Genomic DNA, 19,573 nt, shown 5'->3' with positions numbered 1-19,573 from the left:
AAGCAGGAGAGATATAGAGAGCAAAGAAGCTAAGCCCTTGTCCCTTTTAAATGCCAATCCTGCCTTGCCTGCCTGCCTTTAATCTGCACCCAGAGCCCCAGGATCAGAGACTGACGTCACCCTGCCCCTGAGCCTCCCTCTCTGATTGGCTGAGGGTGACGTCAGCCCCCCTCCCTCCCCCAAAGCATGACCTCATCCTCAGTTCATTTTTAGTTGCAAAGTGCAACCTCTTGCTGCCTTCCTGAATCCCGGTTCAGGCTGATCTGGATTAAACCTTCCACACACACACACCAGATCCACCCCCACCCCCCCAGGCTCCCTGCTTATGGGGCTGGCAGGATGAGCGCCTTGCAAGGGAGCTGCTGCTGGCGCTGCTGGCAGGGGCTTGCATCCCCAATGCCTGCCCCACCAGCTTTTCCCCTTTGAGGGGAGAGGAGCCTGAGCATTTTCCATGCAGAAGGTGGACCCCAGCTGCAGCGTTCATTCCCGGCTGCAGAGAGAAGGAGGGCCAGGAGGGTAAGTCTTTGCAGACCTTCAGGATTGGGAAATGGCTCTGTGTGTGTCTGGAGAGAGAGAGCAAGGGTGATGATCAAAGGTCCTCCTTTGGATTTGAGTTTATTTTTCCCAGAACTATGCAAGCCACACACTCTCTCAGCCTCCCTTTGGAGAAATCATGGCAAGGAAATTAGAAGAATAGGTTGGTCCAGGATGACCAGACAAGTCCTCCTTTTTCATTTATGTCCTCCATTTCAGTCTTCTCCCCAGGAGGAATCCCCCAAGTGTCTTCCATCTGGAGCATGGCTAAGAAGCATGCCTTGACATTTCTATATGAGTGTGTTTTGTGCTTTGATTGGCACGTCCTCCTTTTTTTCCCTCTGGCATGCCCTCCATTTTGCAGGGATGACAGGGAGACCAGAGGTTCTCCCCTTCCACCTTCTGTCCAGGAGGAATTTCCCCCCAATGCCCTCCATGTTGAGCCTGAGGAAGAAGAAGCAGAATCAGGTATTGACATTACTAGAAGTGTCTTGGGCTTGAGATGGGGGGGGGGGGTGTCTGTCCTCCATTTTCCCTGGCATATCCTCCATTTTTGGGGTGGCTTCCCCTCCTTCCCCTCCTGAGGACAGTCCTGGTCACCCTGAGAAAAAGAGAGAGACGGAATGAGGCTTGACAGCTTTGCTGCAGAGCCCTGCAGGACTGAGGATGATGGTGGCAGGATGGAGCAAAAGCCTCCTGGGAAACTCCGGCCTGACCAGGATTTTTATCATCATCATCATCATCATCTCCCGCCTTTTCCCCAATTTAGTGGTGGTTCTTGTTGTGTGCCTTCAAGCCGTTTCCGACTTATTCCCCCCCCCCCCCTTGTGGGCTTTTTTTGGCCAGGTTTGTTCAGAGGGGCTTTGCTTTTGGCCCTCCTCTGAGGCTGAGAGAGTGTGACTTGCCCTTGGTCAAAAGGGATGCCTTTTGGACTTGCCACCATGAAGCCAGAGCTGGAAGGAAGGACTGCAGCGTTTGGATTTCATGGCTCTGCTGCAGGGGGACCAAAGGGCCTCCATTTCCAGGACCTGTCCTCCATTTCCACCTTCCCTTCAGGAGGAATTCCCAAACGTCCTCCCTTTTCAGCAAGACTCAGAGAGCAGGCCTTTAGGTTTAAGGCTTACACACACAAACACACACACACACACACTGCAAATACTATATATATCTACCCAAGAAGCCTGCATTGACATCTCTTTGGCGCTTTGATGTGGCCCTGTCCTCCATTTTTCTGGAGTGCCCTTCCTTCGTTGGCACCTTCTACTCCTTGGTGGGGCTGAGGACACCTCTGGTCACCTCTTGAGAGTGCCAAGAGCTCATCAGTACAGAGCCTGCTGCATCTGTACTGCAGAACTAATCCGGTTCAATACCACTTTAACCTGCCATGGCTCAAGGCTATGGCATTCTGGGCATGGTCATTTGTTGTGGCACCAGAGGTACATGCCATAAACATACCAGAGGTGCCAAAACAAACGACTGTGCCCAGAATGCCATAGTCTTGAGCCATGGCAGGTTAAAGTGGTGTCAAACTGGATTGTTTCTGCAGTGCGGATGCAGGTGCAGCGCAAAGGATCGCATCTTGGTGACTTTTAAATCACGGGAGGAGGTTTGACCCAGGGGTCAGGAAGAGGGAAGGGAAGGCCTGGGCTGGGCATTTGCTTGCCAAGAGACCTGCTCTCTTCTTGCCCTGGCTGCAATGTTTTCCCAAGAAGCTCAAAAGATGACACAGGTGTTGGGTTTGGTTTGGGGGCTTTCCCCCTCTGGATGCGGAAAATGCCATGATCTGGTTTTCCTCTTTGTCTGGGGGCTTGGTCTCAGGCATTTTCTTTGGCTGGTGTGAGACACACACCCTTATGGTCTTCCCCAGGGTTTGGAAGAGGTCCTGAAGTCACTGAGAAGGACCACTGGGAAACCCTCACTGGGGAGGCATCCACAAGCAAGAGCCAAGGCAATAAGAGTGAATTTTGTATATACACACACACACACACACTATACATATATACAGAGAGAGTGCGCACACACACACACTATATACACTATACACACACACACACACACACACACATACATATACAGAAAGAGATAGAGAGTACACACATACACTATATATACAGTATACACACACACACTATACATATACACAGACACATATATGTATGCATGTATATGTATATACACACATATACAGTACACACACTATATAAACATATACACACACACTATATTCACACACCCATACACACATATGTATATATACTATACACACGGAGTATACACACACATATATATAATACACACATACAGAGACACTATATATAGATATATACATACACACATAATATATTGACGCGCGCGCGCGCGCGCGCACACACACACACACACATCCATCTTCAACTACACAGCAGTGGTGAAGAAGCACTCCTGCCAGCAACCATCTTTGTGCTGTGATGCAGCCTTGGAGGGCTTGCAATGCAGACACACACACCTCTGCGGTAGAAGGATGCAGTCCAATTCCCACTGACCTCAGCATCAAAACTCTCTGGAGTTGTATCCCTTCAGATCCATAAAGTACAGAGCCTAAAGGACTGTCTTTTTGGTGGTGGGGACAATCCTGGGAAAATAAACATGCTTGAAAGATGCGAAGAACTGCATAGGTATGGATGGGGAAGGCGTTGCGCAGGCAGACTTTAGAGGCAAGGAGGAAAGGAGTGTGTTAAGAGTGTTTGTGTTGCCTTGCCTGGCTGGAAAGAGGTGTGCTCTTGGTTGCAAGAAGAAGAAAATGAAAACATACATACACACAAACACAAGTCCCAGTCCAGGCCTCCTTTTTCTATGCAGGGTGTACACCCATAAATGATAGCAACCTGTTTCTCAACATGTTTTCAATGCAAAGCGTTTCATATCTATTCCTTGTATAAGAATCCTACCAGTCCTGCAAGACAATTAATTTTGAACATAGCTCTGAGCCTCTGATTTGTAGGACTTTCCAGGTATAGAAAGACCAACATAATTGGTGAATTAGCATTTCCTGGCTATAGCCCTGAAGCAAATCGATTTTAAAATTCTGCAAGAGTTTAATTCAATCATAGTTTTGCAAACTCTCACCTGTACTATATGCACCAAAATAGGAAAGTTGCATCCAAGAAAACTAGGGCCAGATATGACTGTGATCTGATGCTGTACATCAGTGATCAGACTATCTAACGTGAAGGAATTGGCTTTTTCCTCCAATGTGTCAGAGACCAGTAGCGTACAGTATTTGTGCCCTTTAGTATCAACTGTGCATTTCTTTCCTGGAAAGTTGCTGCAGACTGGCGGCTGATAGCTTGCACACTGGTGCGGGTCTATGGATCATTGTTTTGAGTAGCACTGCTGTACATAGTCTTACCTAAAAGTCTAGCTGCTACATAATTTTTAGAAATAATGTGTGTGGGAGGGAGCATAAATACATGAAAATCTTGTCTACCGGAATTTCCAAATGAGATTCATTCATATGTACATCATTCTAAAAGAAATGAAGCAGAATCTTTTTTTAAAAAAAAAATTCTGGAAAAAAATAAAGGTTCAGATAAAGAGGAATTATGAATGTTTCTGTGCTGATGTTGTTTTTCTGGGCCTTCACATCTCTGCCTATGATAATTGCAATAATTGATGGGATAGGTTAGGCTGAGAACTATTGAGACCTGAACCCATGTTCAGATACAGCAATCCATCTGCTTCCCCAGGCTTGCTCTCTGAGTTATGGTGTGATGAAACGAAGGGTATTTTCACACATGACACTTAAATATGCCTTTGTAAAGCACTATGTAAAGCTTATAGCGCTATATAAATAAATGTAATAATAATAATAATAATAATAATAATAATATGCCGCTGAGCCTTTCTTGCAGTTTGTGTGCAGGTGTAGAGCAAGGAAGGAAGCCATTCTGTAAACCGAACGTCTGTTCTAGTGTTGCTTGGTGTTACAGCCATATTTCACATGCAGGAAAGGCAAAACGTCCTTCTAGTGTTACAGATGAAAATGCCCTTTTGTCTGTCATGAAGCCTAAGGAGACTATTATGTATGAATGGTCATTGCATCCAAGCTGCAAAGTGTGCTGAACTGGCAACAGTGTCAGGTTTGATTGGTCAGCTGATTTGTGAAATAATAGCTGAGTTTAATTCTAAATTGTGTGCAAGTGTACTGGGGGGGCATTGGGAAAATGGAAAAAAGGGGGTGCGAGACTCCTGGCTTTACTGGATTTAATTTTAGCTGCATTCTGTTGACTGTGAAGACTTGGACATGATCATAATATGCACATATATCCCAAAACACAGGAAGCTGCCTTATACTGAGTTCGACCATTAGTCCGGCTAGCCCAGTGTAGTCAATCCTGACAGGCAGTGCTCTTCACAATTTCAGCCAGATTTCTTTCCTTGGTCTTCCGCTGTGGTCTCCCATCTGATTTATTAACCAGAGCTGACTCTCTTTAGCTTCTGAAAACATGGGATTAGATGGGTTCAGGGTGGTGGTATTTGTCACATCTCTTGTTATGGAGTTGGAAGGGCTAAAACGAAGATTTGGACCATTCAGTGTTCTGCCCTCCTTCCCACTTGCCAGATTCCAATCCAATGACTAGGTCCTCTCCTCTTCTCACTCTTTATCAGCTTCCAAAAGCAATATGTGATTGGGTAAAGAGATGGCATTCTGCATCCCCCCCCCTTTTTTGGGGGGTATAACGTCAGTCAGCTGACTTTCATAGCTGAGCAGGTATTTGAAAATAGGGTCCTTTTGTGCAAGGCTAACAATCTAGCCAGTGTGACTCCCCATTGGTTTTGTTAACCTTATGGCCACTTTCCAGGAATAAGACCCATTGAATCCAGTGGTACTTGCTTTTAAGTAAACATACATAGCATTCTGCTGTTGGCTTCCTGGGGAAGTTTGCTGTTTGAAGATTCTGTGTTCCCTTCAAAATGACCTCCAGGATGCTAAATACAGGTGTATGCAAGTTTACACACTGAGGGAACAGAGGTGAATGAATGCATTGTGTTTCTCCTCACCAAATCTTTGTACATCTTTCAGTCCTGAGCTTTTAATTTTGCACACTGCAGTTTTCACAAGCATAGCAGATTGCAGAAGAGCAACAGCTGTGTTTGTTGTTGCAAAGGCATCAAAGGAGAGTCCTGTGGCAATTTAAAAGTTATACAGGGGCCTCCTCTACATGGCATTGACCATATTACCTGATGATTAGAGCTCATTTCCAACATGTCTGGAGAGCACCATGATCTGAGAAAGGCTTATTGCCCGCATAGGCCTGTTTCTTCAAACAGAGGAGGTTGGACAAGTGTAAAGTGGAACATTTAGATCAGTGGTGGGACTCATGTAATCTTCCAGAGATTGCAAGAATTCCTCACCGTTGACTATGCTGATTAAAACTCCTGGGAATTATGCTGATTATGGAATTGCATCCCTGATTTGGGAAGTCTACTTTGATTTATGTTGAAGTTAGTGCATGCCAGTTTTGAAAAAGTCTGCATTTTTACATTTTATTTTACTTTTGAAAAATGTAAGCATACAAAATCTTAACATATTGCAGACACCTTTAGTTCTAGTAAAGGAAACTGAACTATTGCAGCACTTCACATCCTGGTGACTTCTAAGGTTGGGAGTTTTGTTTTTTTTTTTTTTAAAGTTTTCACACAAAGGTTCCTTACCCCATTGGCATTTCTAAAGCTTATCCTTATCAACGTGGCCTGCAGTCTAGTATAGGAAGCATCTGGCACAAATAGCTAGTCCAGTCTTTGTGTTATACCTTAAAGACACCATGGCTGTTAAATTTGGTTAACTATACATAAGTGAAAAATGGTTATCCTTCTGTACTCATAGTTCATTGGTTCATATTTCAGTATGGCATACTATAATTTAATATAAGATGCCTCAAGAATTGGTCAAAAATAAATGTTTGTGTAAAATGTTAATATAGGTGTGATTTCTAAGACAATTTGCAAGCTTATAGGTCTCATGACTATAAGCTGTCTGGCAAAGATACATTTATACTGGCACTTTTTATTTCTTTAAATCTGCAGGTTTACATTGTTTTGTAATGCCATCATTGAATCTTCATGGAACATTTATGCTGATTTAAGTGTTGTTAGTCTATCTATGGCATATTAGTAAAAAGCGAATGTAAGTGCACTTGAAAAAGGCAAATTCTTCTGAACTACAGGCAACCTTTGGCAATTTTCCTAAAGAAGCAAAGTGGTTTCTTATGGTAGTCTTAATGGACTGTTGATGGAATAAAGTACCAGAGTCTTGCATCACTCCCCATCAGGCTAAAATGGGAAACTGAGAGAAAATACAATGAATTCAATTTTGTGCAAGACTAAACATATGCAAATGTGCGCACGCACACACACACATGTTCTCTCTCTAATGTTTTTGACCCTCTAAAATAATGTAAATGCAAATACAGTTGGCCTTCTGTTTTCACAGGGAATCTGTTTTGGACCCCTCATGAAAATGGAGGCTGCACATATTCAAGCCCCATAGGCTTAAATTGGGCGTGTGCCCTTGTGTGTTCACACGGGGGGGCGCGCCCCATTAAAAATTGCAGAGGTTGGCCCTCCATGGATTTCCAAGGTTGCATATCTGAGATCCACAAGTTAGGAGGGGTGACTGTATATGTTCCAAATGAATTAACTAAATAGTGATTACTATTTCTGCACTTGTATCTAGGGCAGAGGAGGCCTAAATACCCTAAAGGCACCAGATCACATTTGACCTTGGTAGCTAAGCAGAGTCAGCCCTGGTTAGTACTTGGATGGTAAACCACCAATGAGTACCAGGTGCTGTAAGCTATATTTCAAAGGAAGGAACTGGCAAGACCACCTCTGAGTAATCCTTGCCTAAAACCCTATGGAATTCATGAGTTGCAATAAGTCAGCTGGTGACTTGAAGGCACATGTATACACACATCTATGACAGAATGCCAGTGTGTTGTAATGGTTTGGGTTTTGGAGTTAGACAATGGGAAATCAAAGTTTGAATCCTTCTCCAGGCATGGAAAAACCCACCAGGGCGGGTTACAAACCACCATAAAGTACACTCTCTGTGCGTACTAGGGTTAGGAAGGGCCGTATTAGGGTTAGGAAGATTCTTACCTTCCTCATGGCCCTTCCTCCCAGTACGCGCAGAGCGCGTCGTAAATGGCGGCACCCATCCACATGGGCGCCACCATTTTGACGTCTTGGACGCTGTGCGTCCAGATGTGTCGCGGCGGAAGTGACGCCGCGAGGGCGCGCTCTGCCATTTTCAAAAAGTGGGTAAACATTTTAATGGGTGAATAAAATGGGAACAAATGAACTATTGGCACAAAGGGGGTTCCTATAATAGTTTATTAAGCCAGGATTTGGGGCTTAAACTGCTGCATAAACAGAGCCTGCATTTCTTGCATATTTGGACTTGTCATATATCTATCATGCAGTAGGTAAAGGGTCACTTCAGAACTTATTTTTCAAATTCATATCACACAGCATTCTGTTTATTTGTATGAATTTTATTCTACCAATTTACCAAGGGTAAATTAAAAATATAGAAGTATACCTAATTTACCTATTATCTGAGTCCAACTAATCTTTAGATTTAGAAAGAGAGAGCTGTAAATGATATCTGAACCCACAATTTCAATTCAGTATGCCCAGTCATGCCAGGATTCCTAAACCAACAACATGCTATTGTTTATAATCCTGGTTTGGGCAAGGTTACCCATAATCCCAGGGCTGGATGTCACATGAAGCTAACCTTTCCTGGCTTGTTTACCCTTTCTGGTGAAGAAAAAGAGTGAAGAGGTAATGAATGGGTTGTATGCATCAATACACAGTTTATTCACATCTACTGAACTAAATTTGTATCATAGAAATTTTTGTTTCTGACTGTTGGCTTATGGAGAGATACTTGGATTGCCATCTGTCTTGCTGTCAGCCTTCCTTTGAGTTTGGCTGGCTCCTTGCTGAGCTAATTTGACATACCAAGCTGCTCAGTAGGTATGGTTCACAAATGGTGCCAATATTCAGTAACTCCTTCTCATCAACCAAAATAGGGAAAGGGCGGCACAAAATAAGATAGCTCTGCCACTTCAGGTTACTGACTATTTGTTTAAAGCAAAAGCTGAATTTGGAAAATGTATTTTTCGGGAAGAGGGACTAAAATTTTTAGAATATTCTAGGCAGAATATTACCATTGCTAGTAATTAAGATGATCAAGTTAAGAACTTCACCTTTATTGTCAAATGAAAACTTCCACTGATATCAGCAATATTGGGTTCAGAGCATCATGCACCCTAGCCAGTTTACATGGACTCATGCAATATCTCTGGAATAAAATAGGGAAAGGACAAAATCAGAGGAAGGTCTCTTTATCTCTGTCTTTCTTCTTATCAGTCATGGTGATTCTAGTTAAATGCTGAAACTGCACTGAGGTCAGCAGGAGAATGAGAAGGGAAAAGGATTAAAGTGGTGCATCACCCAATCACTTTAGAGTCAACAAGATTAAACTATTGTGTGTTAAAAAAGTAGCCATTGAATTTAAGATCATGCTAATTCATTACATAAATTGGAACTAATACAACTCTTCAAATGAACATGTATCTGCTTCAAAGTATGTAGAAACATTAAAAGAATGATCAGGCATCCCATTCATGTAATGTAATGGTTAAGACATGATAAGACATGATAACTGTGTTAATAGGATTGTCTTGTGCCAAAGGCAAATATTTATTACATTTTATCCCACTATTCCTGCTCAGGGCAGTATGCAGTTCTTCCTTTGTCTTCTTTTTGGGCTATCAGAAATAGAGCCCCACGTCACCCACTAGTATTTGAACTTGGATCTCTCTGGTCCTAGTACTGTATGATGTTTCAGCTACTATACTTATCTTCAGATACACAGTAGCAACCAATCAGTCATGGCTAGAAAACCTCAAATACCCAGGTTCTTCAAAACTGTGTTTCTCATGTATAGAAATATGATAGATTTGCATAGGTCTGTGCAAGGTGGTGCCTAAAAGTCTGGTGGCAAAGAAAGCAGCACAGTAGATACTGGAAATTATCTTTTTAAGCATAATGTACTTCTCCATAGGGGAAACTGATATATTTTAATGTTTCTTTTTAAAAACTTATTCCAGAGGGAAGCTGCTAATAAACTGTCTCCTGCTTTTTGAAGAAAGTTGGGCAGGGGAAAGAGTAGTCCCTTGACTAACAGCTAAATTCACAAAAGGTGTTAAGGAGTATCAGTACAGTGCTTTGTTTTCAGCAGTTGTTGAATCTGGTGGCGCAGTGGTTAAATGCCTGTACTGCAGCCATTCACTCAAAACCACAAGGTTGCGAGTTCAAGACCAGCAAAAGGGCCCAAGCTTGACTCAGGCTTGCATCCTTCCGAGGTCGCTAAAATGAGTACCCAGACTGTTGGGGGCAAATTAGCTTACTTGCTAATTAGCTTACTTGCTGTTCACCGCTATGATCTTTGGAATAGCACTATATAAACAAAACAAATTATTATTATTATTATTATTATTATTACTATTTTGCTTTTGAATTTGTGGTGCCAGTACTTCCACAACTAAGTCTAGTGAGTAACATTATAAATAAATAAATCCAGATGTGCAATCAGTGATAGTTGCAATTATCACGCAGTGACGATAGTCATTTGAATATGTGAAATACCTGTCTCTGTTTTAGCTGCTTCAAAACAACTTTATTTTCCCTACATCCTTATTTTGTCATGAGCCATATATATGGTTCGCTGAACCAATAAGCAGCTATAGTCTAAAATAAAATGTCACGTGTGCAAATTGGATTTTAAAAGAAAGGGGGAAACTATTCAGTTGGTTCTTTCCATTTCCATTCTCAAGGCAGGCTTGTTTACACTTAAAAGGCCAGTTTCCCTAACCTTTTCTTCTGTTACTTACTGAAGCACCACTAGAACTAGACTTTGTAACATTAAAAAATACTGGTTTGTCCTCTTCCCATTCCATTAACAAAAGCATAGTCTATGGAAATCAGGTTTGGAGACAGCTCTTATTATCTGCTAATGTTGTAGATCAGTTTTGTCCAGTAATGCTAATCATCTCTGGGCAAAATGGAAGTTACAGTCCAGTACAGCTGGAGAGCACTGGCTTGGGAAAAGCAGTGGCTAAAAGCAAAGGGTCATACTCTTGCTCTTGGGTATGTCTGTATGCTATATGTTTTCAAACCTGGGTTTATTGTATTGATACCTTACACCAGGGATGGGCATGATACAACCCTCCAGATGTTGTTGCACTGCAGTTTTAGCATTCCCCACCATTGGCTATAATGACTAAGGTTGCTGCGAGTTGCAGTCCAGTAATATTGGAGGGCCATGCAAATACCACTTCGGTCTTTTTGTTTGTTTGTTTTGTTTTTTAACTTAAAAGATCTTAGTTATACACATTAAACTGTAAGTGTGAAATGGTCTTCCCAAGTAAGGTATTCCACCTGGCATGATCAAGAAAAGTCATTTGGTCAAAATTATGTATGCCCAGAAATGTGCACAGCTTTGGAATTGTTTTTTGATAATACAGACTGGCACCTTCTGCCCTTCTTTTTCAGGCCAAAGTAGCAAATGAGCTGACCTATTTTGCCAGCTGTTGTGTTAATGGTTTCACTAGAGGTTGTCAGTATTGGAATGTTTTATCCAAGTTTTGTAAACTGAAAGGGAAAATGAGACATTGTGTTACAGAGAAAGAAAACTAGTTTTACATCAATATTTGCTGCTCAAGATGGCAGAGATAGATTGAAGAAAATGAATACACACTTGTTTGATTTCTCCTTCCTGTTTGTAAATTACAATTCTCAAATTGAAACTGAAGAGTCAGATTTGACCCTTCTTTTGCATGCCAGGTATTCTTTCTACTGTGTCTCAGAGGTGTGGTATATAAGTAGGACTTCCTCAAATTTCCAGATGGTTTCATCTTTGTTGAGCTCTGCGGAGGGAACACATAAAAGTAAATCGAGTTACTAGTCATAGCTAGAGTAGACCAATCAAAATCAGTGGGAATATGCTAAGCCAATATTCATTTAAATACCACTGATTTAGGGGGTCTACTCTAGTTAAGATTAACATTTCGTTTATCCCATAGAGTTGCAGTTTGACAGGTATCATGTGTTAGATTGTTCCTACAATGACATTTTTAAATGCACAGGAGTGGTTGTAACCAGAATGACCACTATTAAGTTGCATTGCACATCAAATTAAATCACACTTCAGTGTTACTCAGTTGGTCCAGAGATAAGAGGACAAACTCATTGTCTGTGTGAATGTTCTCTTGTCTAGAGGTCATAACATTTCAGTTTCAGACTTGAGTTTATGTCTACACTGAATAAGGGCATCAGAGACATGTGTTACATGGAAGGAAGGTATGCTTTTGATTATTCTTTTCATGGGTTTCTTCACTTCTGTTTTACACTTTTGGATAATGGGTTGGACAGTTTACAACCCTCTGTGGTATAACAAGGCAAGTGAACAGATTACCAACTGGAATGACATAAGTCATTGTGGAAAGTTCTATCTCCAGTATGCCTTGTTTCCATGAAGAAATTCACATAGCTGGAAATGATGATATTGAGGATTGCTCTGTGAAACAGATTACATGTATTGTTGTCAGAAGTACATCACATTTTGTTTAATGGATCTTAAACCTACAGAAGTTTGCATAGGACTTCAGTCTGAAGAGATAACACTTTTGGGGCTACTATTTTGATGTCTCTGAATGTATAAAGCTCCCTTCTTAGGTATGTCCATTCAGATCAGAAATGAGTTATGGTGTCACTCCTCACTCTTTACATGCCCTTTGTTCTACCAAAGCAAATCATAAGCAATAATTATGTAGTGTTTGAAGACCTCCTTTCTATCCTATATAGGTTGAGTCTCTCTTATCTGAAATACTTGGGACCAGAAGTGTTTTGGACTTTGAAATTTTTCAGATTTTGGAATATTTGCATATACATAGTGATGGAACCCAAGTCTATACATTAAATTCATTTATGTTTTGTATACACCTTATAAGCATAACCTGAAAGTAATTTTATGAACAATATTTTTAATAATTTTGTGCATGCAACAAAGTTTGTACACAGTGAGCCCTCAACATCTGTGGCTTTTACTTTTGCAGATTTGATTAATATGTGCTCTCTAGGAATCTCTAGGTTCTCCAGCGCAGCTCTGCGACCTACTTTTGCCACAGGTTGTGCTGGAGGACTTAGGGATTACTAGAGAAAATGCTTCTCCAGCCTTTTGTAGCTCCTCCAGCACAATTCTGGAGTCAATTTCTGGTGGATGTGTTGTGCTGGAAGACCTAGAAGTTCCTAGAGATGTGTTCTGTGTAAAAAAATAATGTTTTTTAAAACTTATTTGTGTTTTTTCCACTTTCAGAAGGTATCTGCGTCCCTAAGCCCAGTAAATGTGGAGGGGCCCACTGTACACCAAACCATCAGAAAGCAAAGGTGTCATTACCTCAGCCACCCATGTTACAATTTTGGAATTCTGGATAAAGGAGATTCAGTCTGTATTGCACTTCACCTAAATTTCTCTGCTCTGTTGTTAGGACTGACAAACTAATACAGCCCAAGCAGATGTCCCCTCCCCCAATATTTTAGATGAGAACTCCCATCATTCCTCATTATTGGCTGAGAGTCTTAGAACTTTTAGTCCAAAACACCTAGAGAGTAGCAGGTTGGGGAACCTGCACTAGCATGTGATAGCTTGGAATAGAACTCCTAACTGCTCTTTTCAATTAAAGAGGTTCTCTTATAAGTGACTCTGGCCTCATTGGCCTGGAACAGATGGGCCTTTGCGGCGCCCTTGTCACGTACGAGGGCTGCCTGATGGGCGGAGTGCCCACACACCCGGCAGCCCTCGCACATGATGAGGGTGCCGCAGCTGCAGCATGCCCACCAGATGTGGTGCATACTGGTGATGTCGCAGCTGCACCGCCTCCAAATGGGGCGGCACAGCTGCGACGTCACCGCACCATCACTGGTGTTTTGTGGCGGCAGAAGTGCACCACAAAATGGAGCCGCTTCCCGGCACTCCTTTTTTGCTGTGCAGGAGCGCCGTGCAATTTGGAATTCTGGGAGTTAGAGTTGGTTGTGGGGCCGGGAAACAGAGCACTGCGGCCGGGGGAGGGAGCAGAGAGGAGGAGGAGGGAGGATTTCTTTTTTCCTTTTAAAGGAAAACTAATCGCAAAAGTAATTGACTGGCTTAGCAGCCAGTCGCTCCTTTGTGAGTAGCTGCTTAGCCAATGTATCACTTTTGCGATTAGTTTTATTTTTTTAAAAAAGTACCCCAAAAGGCAGCACTGGTGTATGTGTGACATCTCTGGGGATGGATAACACACACCCCTTTGCCATTTGCCCCTCCCCTCTGGATGATTCGATCCCAATCTGGTGTTCCCACTCATGGGACGTGGTTGGGATCGAAGCTTCCCAAAAGAATCTCTGAAAAGCAGCTACCTAAATGCTCCGGGCTTTTGGCATTTGCCCACTGGACTCGATCAAATGAGGATCAGAATCAAGTTCCAGTGGGAACGGGGGGCATATAGCTCGCATTGAATCCTGGACCCTTTTGTAGTGGGAACAAAGCCTGTAGCAATTTTTTTGTAACTAGTGTGGGGGAGGGTGGAAACCAGTATGTATTTATTGTGAGAAAGCCATAGCTATGCTGAGAACCTCATCCTGGCAGAAAGATGTGTTTTTAGCTGTCATGTATGATGTGGAGTTAATTTGATGTACCACTAACACAGTAATATAGTTGATCAATCATGTACTTTTCCAGATGGACATACTTAGCACTTTCAGTTGTTGGGATATGGCATATTGCACATGTGTTCACGTGTCAAGTCAATTAACCATTGTTAAATACACAGTGATCCATGTGACAGTTGATGTTTACTTCCAAAATCAATATGGGAGAATAGTCTGGTATGGAACCATATGGATGCTTAATTTGATGGATCAAAAACCACTGTATCCTTCTGGTGTATAATATTGTTGAAATTTATTCACAAGAGCATAGCTGAGCATCTTTAAATAATGGGGATCCTTCCTCACCAAAGTGTTTTAAAAACATTCCTTGGTTGCAGGTCATGGCTTTTCCTTTATTCTTTTTCAAAAATTAAACATTTCTACTGTGAGCATGTTGTAGGTTGGAGACACATTGTTTAGGTGACCCTTCAGCTGCAGTCTGAAGCAGGTATAGTTTAAAAACAGGTTGAGATTTCAATCGGTGAGAAGTCATGAGGATGTAATGAGAACTGGGTTTTAATACTCTGCGGATTCTCAAAAAGAGCAAGTTTAGAAAGGGATTTTATTGTGAGAGAGAAGCTTGAGCAAAGAGTATGCGCTGGGAATTGCAAATGGAAATTCTCTTTAATCATGCACTGCTTGTAGGAGTGGCATGCTGTAGCAACAGTGTTACAGTTCACTTTATCTTTAGTCATTGATTGGAGAAGTTTTGGAAGCGTTCCATATGAGGAGACAGATATACTGTCTTAGGAGGGAGAATCACCTGTCTAAGCCTGCAAGTTCAGAAACCCAAATAAAAAAGGAATAATGGGACTAAATAATATTTAGTAGTTTTCACATTCAATTTTTGAATGGTGAGCCAACATTTAGGTAAATCTCAGACTATGGTTTGCTTGTTTAATTTAATGATAGGTAACTCCTAATCAGGGCCATTCTGGTCTCCAAGCAGTGATCTCAAGCTAAACATGCTTTGTTTTAAGAATTTTCTTTTCATTATCAGTTGTACGTACACATTGCAGGCTCCAGTGGTGAATGAAATTTTATTGCATGAACTAATCCCTTCCCCATGAGTAATCCAAACTCCATTGTCTTTTTGTGTACAGAAGATTCATATATTGCCTTGAGTGCTATTTTTGGTAGCAAGGCAAGTGACACATTTTGTAAGTCAAGTAAATAACAGAGAAAAGTTGGCAACATCTACAAGACAGATCAGTGCATTTACAAAGCATGTGCATTTATTTACATAAAATAGGTACATTTACCTGCTTAAACTGAAAAAAAGGTGTAGCTTTAGATTGCTGGGTGGTGTATTTCTGGTTCTTGCAACCTGGGATGTTTTTGGTTTTTTTTAATCAGTGGAACTGTGGCCATGGTTTTGTGTGCTGTGTCAAATATAGTCTTGAGCCACATGTTATGAAAATGCTTGTTAGGAGTATATGGGGTTGGTTTTTTTGGTTTTGTTTTGTAATTGCAACTGTTTTGAACACTGATTTTGCCTTTAAAGAAACTCAACAAGATTATAGGGATTAGTGCAGATGTGGGAAAAGAAAGGTGTGGATAGGAGTGAACTTCTGATAAAGTAGAGAAAGACCACCTCTTGAAACAGAGTATGCAACGGCATTTTTGGGCCACAAGATAAATGAATCTTTTCTTACCAGTCTAAAGTCATGTCACCTTAATAGGGCAGTCATCTGTCCTTCCCTGTTCCAAGCAAGCATTCAGTTTGTCAAAGCTATGAGAAGACTTGAGAACCAGGTTACACTTGAACTACGTGTGGGAATCTCATTTGAATGTCTGCATGAACTCTGAGGTATAGTTGCTGCCTGGCATCTTGTGCAGTAGAAATGCAAGGCAGTAACTTGTTAATGAGGCTCATGTCCTTGATTGCTGACCTAAATACCTTAAAGCACCAGATCCCATCTGGTCTTAGAAACTAAACTGGACCAGCCCTGGTTAGTATGTGGATGGGAAACTGCCAATGAATACCAGATACTGTAGGTTATATTTCAGAGGAACAAAGGGACAAAACCACCTCTGAGTATTCCTGCCTGGGTTACCATAAGTTGATAGGTGATTTGAAGGCACATACATATACACACCGTAATTGCTGCTACTGCAAAAATATGAATAATTTAGTCATAGCTGTGTGATTTTGGGATTCTTCATATGGCACAGAGTGGGTGGTAAGAATACAGCTTTGTAAGCACTTAAGCACTTGAAAAAGGAAGAGGAAGGGTGGTTGGGGGGGAATTTAGCTGCAGTGCCAGAATTTACATCTTAATAAGAGTGTAGATAGCTGTAAAGCTTAAGCCATCCTGCCACCATTTCAGGTTCTAAGCTGACAGTTGCTTGCTTTGGTAATCCTTCCAGTAGATAATAAACTGTCATTCCTGAAGGCTGAACCAAGAATTACTTTCTGTCAACCCCTGCCCCAAACTATTTTATTCTTCAGAGGCTTGCCAACACTATTGTGTTTTACCCTTTAATTGCTGTACCAGAACAGTATTCAAAAATGTATTGGCAAACCTATTTCCTAGTATGGTTATAGACCAGGATTGGAAACCGTGCAGCCCTCCCCAAATGCTGTTGGACTGCAACTCCTTTCATCCCTAGGGAGTTATTGCCCAGCAACATTTGGATGGCTGCATAATTCCTATCCCTGTTATAGATGAAGATTCTATTGAACTGGACAAAATGAAGCCTGTGGGCTACTTACAGCCTCAGTGCCATTTTTGGGTCTCCTACCCACATCTCCACATTTCTTCACATTTTCAGAGCCTTTTAGTCCAGTTTATGCCCAAGAGAGGCTTTTTTGAAAATGCAAGAACCAGAATTGCAGGGTATTTCTTCAGTGCCTACTGGGTAGCCAGGTCAGCCCTCACCCCCTGACAGTAGCCTATTCCTGCTCTAGGCTAAGACATCTGGAAGCTCTTGAGCCAAATCTGGTCTCTTATGAGATTATCAGATGAGGAAAAGGACATCCTTGTCCCGTCCTTTTCCTGTCCTTGTCCACAGTCGCAGGAAGGACTTTCACATGACGTCACACTGATCCAGACATTTTCCTTTCTATGTAGTGCTAGTGACCGTGATGGCATGAAAGACTTTTATACAACATCATGCTGATCCTGTCACTGTCCCGTCAGTGAGATGAAATTGTCCCGTCAATGCCCTTCATTTGTAATAACAGAAGTTCCCATTAATACAATTCCATTTTGCTGACAGGATAATGACAAGATCAATGTGACATGTATGAATGAATGCCTTTCACATGATTGCTGTCACAGACGGGATAAAGACAGGAGAGCCACCCACTTTGCTCCCATCCCTTTCTAATAGTCTGCTTTGTGGCCAGACAAGAAGTAAAAGGCATATGGAGAGAAGAATAGACTTCATTTGTACTCTCTCATGTACTGAAAGAACCTGAGAAGGAGGTAAGGGATTATACGATGTTGCCCTCACCACTCAAATACGGACTGTTCACACATTCACTTCTGTAGTGCCTGTGTGATGGTGTCTAATGTGCATATAGATTTTTGTGCATAGTGCTATATGTGAGAGGGGGATCCTGATTGGCCTAGGTTTCCCCCCCACTGCCATGAGGGTAGGAGCTTTGTATACATATAGTTCTCTAAAGGCAAGTGGGTCAACAAAAACAATTGGCAAGTCATTGTAGGTTTTGGGTTAAGGTGATTTGCTTATGTACTGTATTCCTTTTTCCTCAGAGTAGTCTTTGAGTAGCATTTACACTCTTTCACCAAAAACTGGCACACATGATTGAACAGCACTTCTTTAAATTAGAAGACCACTGTAAGGAGATAACCTTATTCTGGTTGGTACCACCAATATTGGCTTCAGGCATCAGGAAGTTTCAGGTTCATAGTAAAAGTTTTTTAAATAGTACAGTACAATTATGCAACAGCCACAAGCTACTCAAGCTGGACGTATTGCTGGAATACAAAGGATATGGATGTGTTTTGCTTTGCACATAAAAAATTACAGGTTCAGCTCCTGACATCTCCAGTTAAAAGGATCAGGTTACAGGTGATGAGAAAGACCTTTGGCTGAAACCACAGAAAGTCATTGGTACTTAGATCAGATGGGATAAATGGGCTCGATGGAGAAATAGTCTGAAACAATATAAAGCAAACTTCATGTGCATATGGTTATGTGAACTTCAATTGGTAGCTTCCTAAACTGTATCCTTTTTTTAAAAAAAAAAATGCTGTAGGCTGCCTTCAGCTTGCATAAGGAGAATGGTGGGATATAAATTAAAAAATAAATAAACAAATCTGAAATAGGGTTTTAACTCTCATGAAGATATGAGACCAAACATAAGTATCGCCTTGTGTGTGTGTGGCTTTTAAAAAGCAATTTGGAATAGAAAAATATAGGTGAGGAGTGGGTTCTTCAACCATATCCGTTTACCAGTGCCAAGTTTCCAATTTCCCCTCACTACCACTTTTTAGGGAATTTTCAGGACTCGGATTAGACCTTTCTGCTATCCTGTCTAGTTGCAACCTGATACGAGAGAATCAAGATAAGTGAAGGAACATATCCTTCTACTTTACATCCTCCCTGTTCCTGTTTGTTCCTGTCCGCTTAAACGAGTATTACTATATAATATTTTTACCTACCCAGACTGGTGTCAAATGAAGACGATTGAGATTCTTTTGCCTTTGATGATCTTTCTCTTCATTCACAAGATAAACTGGGATGTGCTGTGTCTGCTTTGACATCTGAAAACAGATGTTCCTCTGTACAAAATTGGTTAGTAACATGGGGTGAACACAAATGACCAGAAGAAACAATAATAGGAAACTGTGTGAATAATTAGGAAGTGGGTCATTTGTATTATCCTGCCAAATGGTGAGAATTTTACCATATTTCTTCCTTCAGTTTGAAAGGGCTCTTCTCAGCACTTGGGCAGGGGGAGAAATACAGGGGTTGCTCCAACATTATTCTACATGCAGTAAAGTCAGGAGTGGATTCTGTCAAGAGAGAGATCACATATGGATTTGGTGACCCATAGCAAATGCTTTTGATAGCAGCCATGTAGCTTCAGACATGTGATAATTAGTTTTCACCTTCCAACTGATACATTCAGAGTGTTTAATGCTGCCTTGGCATGGCTTTGTCTGCCATATCACCCCCTCTCTCAGTTCACCTTGGCAGCTCCATGTTGTCCTTAGACAGCCTGTAGCTGCCGTAATAGCTACGCTAAGCTGCCCCAAGCTTGTCCTGG

General features: G+C 41.7%; 1 protein-coding gene across 2 annotated transcripts in view; it reads left to right on the top strand.

Moving 5' to 3' along the window:
• Positions 1–251: 251 nt before the first annotated feature.
• The window catches only part of DUSP8 (dual specificity phosphatase 8), a 125,018-nt gene continuing 105,696 nt past the window's right edge, over positions 252–19,573 (top strand). Inside the window, exon 1 of one of the 2 annotated variants that reach the window (XM_089520965.1) lies at positions 252–516. The gene's annotated coding sequence lies outside the window, so the exon portion shown is untranslated. Of the gene's footprint in view, positions 517–983; positions 1,003–19,573 lie in introns of those variants that run through there. The other variant, XM_089520966.1, reaches the window with a different exon arrangement.

Source organism: Sceloporus occidentalis, unplaced genomic scaffold (genome assembly GCF_023333645.1).
Source record: "Sceloporus occidentalis isolate IW3139 unplaced genomic scaffold, rSceOcc1.0.p SCAF_4, whole genome shotgun sequence".
NCBI classification, from domain to species: Eukaryota; Metazoa; Chordata; class Lepidosauria; order Squamata; family Phrynosomatidae; genus Sceloporus; species Sceloporus occidentalis.
This window is presented reverse-complemented; position numbering and strand designations above follow the sequence as displayed.